The following is a 6,000-nucleotide window of genomic DNA, read 5'->3' as shown; positions in this document are numbered from 1 at the left end:
AAGAGCAAAGTAAACCCTGTGATCTTGTGAAGAGTGTGAGCTAATTTTGTGATCTGCCTGGTAACTGATCCATACCATCATTAAGCTTACGTTAAGATTGGGTGGATGAGGTTACGGACAGCCATGTATGTTTAAAACACTGTCAGTGTTTTGGTGGAAAACACAAGGGGGCAGATCTTGACTTTGCAATTGTGTAAAAGATGTCAAATATTGGCAGCCTGTGTCACGCCTCACTTTATATTTATTTTCACTGAGTCCTTGAAGAGGCGCACAGAGAGTGGGTCAAAAGATATTGTTGAGTTTTGTGGCAGTGCTTGTACCAGAAGAAGTAGATATGGTTGGGTAATTCCACTGTCAATCAAACTTGGAGTCTGCTCTCCTCTTAAGTGCCTGGGACTGATTTTAATGCACATATTTTGTTTTGACCATTCTCTCCTTATATAAAAGTTCTGGAAGAGTTGCCCTGTTTTTATTGGGAGGAGTTGTTGTACTTTCCTCTGCCTTTCAGATAGGCTGTTTTGTGAGTGAGTTGACTTTTCTGTACAATTGACTGTTTGCTGTGAGCCCACATGAAGCTATAAAGTCATAAGTTGTATAAATGGAACAAGATAAACTGATTTGTAGCATTGTTATGGGTTAAACAATGTCAGTTAACACATGATTGGTACCAGAATACTCCAAAAAGAAATACTTATTTGGATTTGAGGTGGTCTCTTTGGAAGCCAATGAAGGCAAAACCTTTGGATGCTATCCAGATATCAGTAACAGGAACGATGGAGATATTTTATTATGAGGAATGAACTAAATTAGGCCAAATGACTTACCACATTTGTGCTCTGAATATCCCCACTTATCTGAAATTAAATCTATTACAAAGTTAGTATTAGTTATTTCCAGATTTGAAGTGGTTTGCATGTGAAACAGGAAATGGTCTAAAGAACAAAGAAATAGACACACCTAGTCTCAGTTAGTCGGCTTGGAGTTAAAAGTGTATCCAGTGAATTGGTACTACTGAGTACACCAAAATGAAAAGTTCATCCTGGATAGGCTGAGTAGACTTTTCTTTCAATAAGTCTAAACAATGATAGAGGCCTAAAGGGGATTATCTAGTTGTTTTTAGTGACTACTCCCTTCTAAACAGTGTATTAGAATCTGAATCAGGTTTATTGTCCCTGACATAAATCATGAAATTTGTTTTGTGGCAGCAGCGTAGTGCAGGCATAGTAAAGCACTATGTTCCAATAATAATAAAAAAGTAATAAGTTATGCAAAGTAGGAATAGTGAGGATGCATTCATGAGTTCATCAACCATTAAGAATTCTGATGGTACAGAGGAAGAAGCTGTTCCTAAAACAGAGTGTGAGTCTTCAGGCTCCTGTGTCTCCTCTCCTTTCTCGGATGTGAGTTCCTCATGATGGATGCTGCCTTCTTGAGACACGGGCTTTTGAAGATGCAGTTGATGGTGGAGTGGCTTGTTCCTCTGGTGGAGCTGGCTGAATCTACAATACTCTGAAGCCTCTTACAATGCTGTACATTGGAGCCTCCATAGCGGACGGTGATGCAACCAGTCAGAATGCTCACTATGGTACATCTGTAGAAATGTGTTGGTCATTGGTGACATCTGAAGAAGTATAGCTGTTGGTGTGCTTTCACTGTATGTTTTGTCCCTGGATAGATCTTTTGAGATTACGCTACCTAGGAACTTGAAACTGCTCACCCTTACTACACTGAATCCTCACAGAAACATAGAAAACCTACAGCACAATTCATGGTCTTTGGCCCACAAAGCTGTGCCAAACATGCCCCTACCTTAGAAATTACTAGGCTTACTCATAGCCCTCTATTTTCCTAAGCTCCATGTACCTATCTAAAAGCCTCTTAAAAGACCCTGTCGTATCCGCCTCCACCATTGTTGCCGGCAGCCCGTTCCACGCACTCACCACTCTCTGAGTAAAAAAAAAACTTACTCCTGATATCTCCTCTGTACCTACACCCCAGCACCTTAAACCTGTATCCTCTTGTAGCAACCATTTCAGCCCTGGGGAAAAAGCCTCTGACTATCCACATGATCAATGCCTCTCATCATCTTGTACACCTCTATCAAATCATCTCTCATCCTCCTTCACTCCAAGGAGAAAAGGCCAAGTTCACTCAACCTATTCTCATAAGGCATACTCCCCAATCCAGGCAACATCCTTGTAAATCTCCTCTGCACCCTTTCTATGGCTTCCATATCCTTCCTGTAGTGAGGCGACCAGAACTGAGCACAGTACTCCAAGTGGGGTCTGACCAGGGTCCTATATAGCTGTAACATTACCTCTCAGTTCCAAAGTTCAATTCCACGATTGATGAAGGCCGATGCACCATATGCCTTCTCAACCACAGAGTCAATCACAGCTGCTTTGAGTGTCCTATGGACTCGGACCCCAAGATCCCTCTGATCCTCCACACTGCAAAGAGTCTTACCATTAATACTGTATTCTGCCATCACATTTGACCTCCCAAAAACCACTTCACACTTATCTGGGTTGAACTCCATCTGCCACTTCTCAGCCCAGTTTTGTATCCTATCAATGTCCCACTGTAACCTTTGACAGCCTTCCACACTATCCACAACAGACTCAACCATTGTGTCATCAGCAAACTTACTAACCCATCCCTCTACTTCTTCATCCAGGTCATTTATAAAAAATCATGAAGAGTAAGAGTTCAGAACAGATCCCTGAGGCACATCACTGGTCACTGAACACCATGCAGAATATGATCTGTCTATAACCACTCTTTGCCTTCTGTGGACAAGCCAGTTCTGGATCCACAAAGCAATGTCCCCTTGGATCCCATGCTTCCTTACTTTCTCAATAAGCCTTGTATGGGGTACCATATCAAATGCCTTGCTGAAATCTATATACACTACATCTACTGGCTCTTCCCTCATCAATGTGTTTAGTCACATCCTCAGAAAATTCAATCATCCTGCCTTTGAGAAAGCTATGCTGACTACTCCTAATCATATTATCCCTCTCTAAATGTTCATAAATCCTGCCTCTCAGGATCTTCTCCATCAATGTGCCAACCACTGAAGTAAGACTCACAGAATTTCCTGGGCTATCTCTATTCCCTTTCTTGAATAAAGGAACAACATCTGTAACCTTCCAATCCTCTGAAACCTCTCCCGTCCCCATTGATGATGCAAAGATCATCGCCAAAGGTTCATCAATCTCCTCCCTTAGTAGCCTGGGGTACATCTCGTTTGTTCCCGATGACTTATCCAACTTGATGCTTTCCATAAGCTTCAGCACATCCTCTTTCTTAATATCTATATTCCCAAGCTTTTCGGTCTGCTGCAAGTTATCTCTACAGTAATTAAGATCCTTTTCCATAATGAATACTCAAATAAAGTATTCATTAAGTATCTCTGCTATTTCCCCAGGTTCCATACACACTTTTCCACTGTCACACTTGATAGGTCCTATTCTTTCACGTCTTATCAATGAAGATTGGTGTGTGTTCTAATTTCCCCTTCCTGAAGTCTATAATCAATTACAAACATTTGTATTTAGTCCTGTTGACATTGAGTATAAGTTTGTTATTGCGACAACATTTGACCAACAGACCTATCTCGTTCATGTCCACTTCCTCGTCACCATCTGAGATTCTGCCAACAGAAGTGGTATCGTTGTCTGATTAATGGATGGCATTTGAGCTGTGCCTGGCCATGCGGTCAGTGTAATCAATTTGTGAGAGTAATTGATGCGCACAGAATTAAAGGGGCTTTGCCTGCTTGGATCTGTAGTAAGAATGTTAACAGTAACAGAAGTAAACAGGCACATGGCAGATAAAACGTTAATGCAAAGAAGCACGAACAGGTTTATTATGATAAGAAGAAATAAGAGAAGCAGTATAAAACAAAAGGCATAATTTTATAGAGGGGACAGGAAAATAGTGAGGCAAATCAAGAAGGCTGTTGTAAAGTCAAACCATATCCTTTGGATAATCACTATCACTTCTTTAATCACTTCTCAGCATCCCATTTCATTCTCTCCTCCTCCAGATACCCTCATTGTCTCAGCTACCACCTTGTACTCCTTCCTCTACACCTACCTTCTTATTCTGGCTTCTTTTCCTTTCATTTCCAGTCCTGATGAAGGGTCTCAGCCTTAAACATCAACTGTTTATTCCTCTTCATAGATGCTGCAGGACCAGCTGAGTTCTTCCAGCATTTTGTGTATGTTGTTTTGGATTTCTAATGTCTTCAGAGTCTCTGGGAATAATGTATTGAGTTGAAATGTATAAAAGCAAAGAAGTACAGTCCAATATTTAAGGAAGCTGAAGCATAGTATAGGTTTCAGGGCACTTCGACATCCAGGAAGATGCCAACTGCATGCAGAAACTGGAGCAGAAATTTAAAGAATGGTGGCAGGATTGAAGAACTTTGTTATGACAAATCAATTACAAAACTGGGATTGTTCTTATCACATAAGAAGGAAATAGAAAAACTAGAAAGTCAGTTTTTTACAGGGTGAGAGATAGAAAGTTTTATGCCCATTTTCTGCCAAAGTATTTTAATGAAGTTGAGAAAAATTCCTATTGAGAGAGTCCCCATGTCCCCATCATAAATGAATTCTGAGCCCTGGTTTTAATGAAGTGTTCATCCTGAAATAAGTTCTCTTTCCACAGATGCTGCCTGATCTGCTATTTCCAGTATGACCTGGTTTTGTTTCAGACTTCCAGTATCTGCAGTATTTTTTAAAATATATTTTCAACAGAGCAAGAATACTTGCAAGAATCAGTCTGAGAACAAAATAAGGTTTTGTCGGACTGCAAATCAGCTCCCCAAAATGATCTTCAACCACTATGAAAACAAAACACAGAAAAGGCAGTTAAAATCAAGAATGTTGACTGTGCCCATGAAAATAAAATTGTGGACAGCCACACACACAATATTCCTGAGGGTAAGATATATAACATGTCATAAGGTTTAATATAACTTCTCTTGGACCTAAAGAAAACTAAGTAAGAGCTAAACCAATAAACAGATTTTAAATTGAGGGGAAATTGTCAGACACCCAAGGGGGAATGATTAAGCATGTTCAACACAACCACAAATAGCAAATTTTTTGCACTTCAATAGAATGCTTTTCATGCATACCATGCACCACCCAGAAAACTATTAATGTACTGGAATGAAAACAATTGCAGTGAAATCTTTTCCACTAAAGGAGCACCAAATATAAAAGTGTCATTCAATTGGATTAGTAAAAAATCTGGATGCAAAACTGAGCAGAGGATGTTGGAATGAGTCCTTTTCCAATGTTTCACTTCTGCCTACTTGGCCCTGCAAGAAAAGCATCAGTAAAAATAGACAAACATCCAGACCACCATTTTCTGCCACTCACAAAGCTCAGGTATTAGCTAAACAGTCTTTAAAAATACTTGGAGTAATTCCATTGTACTAGTCGTCTAGTCTTCCCTGTCTAGTTGCTTCCGGGGACCTCCAATTATTTTCAGTGTCCCTAGTTGATACCTCAGCATCTGCAGTCTTTGATTTATCTTCAATTATACCTCACTGATAATTTTACAGCTCATTTCACTTGTTTTTAATCTGCATGGACATAATTTGTTTCTGTGTAATGATGATTAAATATGACCTGGCGTACAGGCGTCTATGAAATTTAGGTGTGATATTGAAGGATTGCATTGGAAGAGAAGCACACGCAGAGGATGAATATAACCCGATTCATTGACCCAAAACTTGCAATTTGATGCAACTGCTTGTGCTGAGACTTGTTCAAGTAATGTCATTAAGTTGAGGATTTCAGCACAGGAATGGGCTGAATCCCATGTCAGAGCCTTTTGCCATGCACCATGGAGTGCAACAGTATATCATCATCTCTGGCCTGGGAAATCAGCCCACAGTGTCTCTGACAGATGAAATCTGGTACATGCATGTCAGCCTAAAGTATCTAGAATTTTAAAAATTATTTGCTTAAATTAATTTCA

Source organism: Hypanus sabinus, chromosome 10, assembly GCF_030144855.1.
Source record: "Hypanus sabinus isolate sHypSab1 chromosome 10, sHypSab1.hap1, whole genome shotgun sequence".
Taxonomy (NCBI): domain Eukaryota; kingdom Metazoa; phylum Chordata; class Chondrichthyes; order Myliobatiformes; family Dasyatidae; genus Hypanus; species Hypanus sabinus.
The sequence above is the reverse complement of the archived record's forward strand: the minus strand, read 5'-3'. Positions refer to the sequence as shown.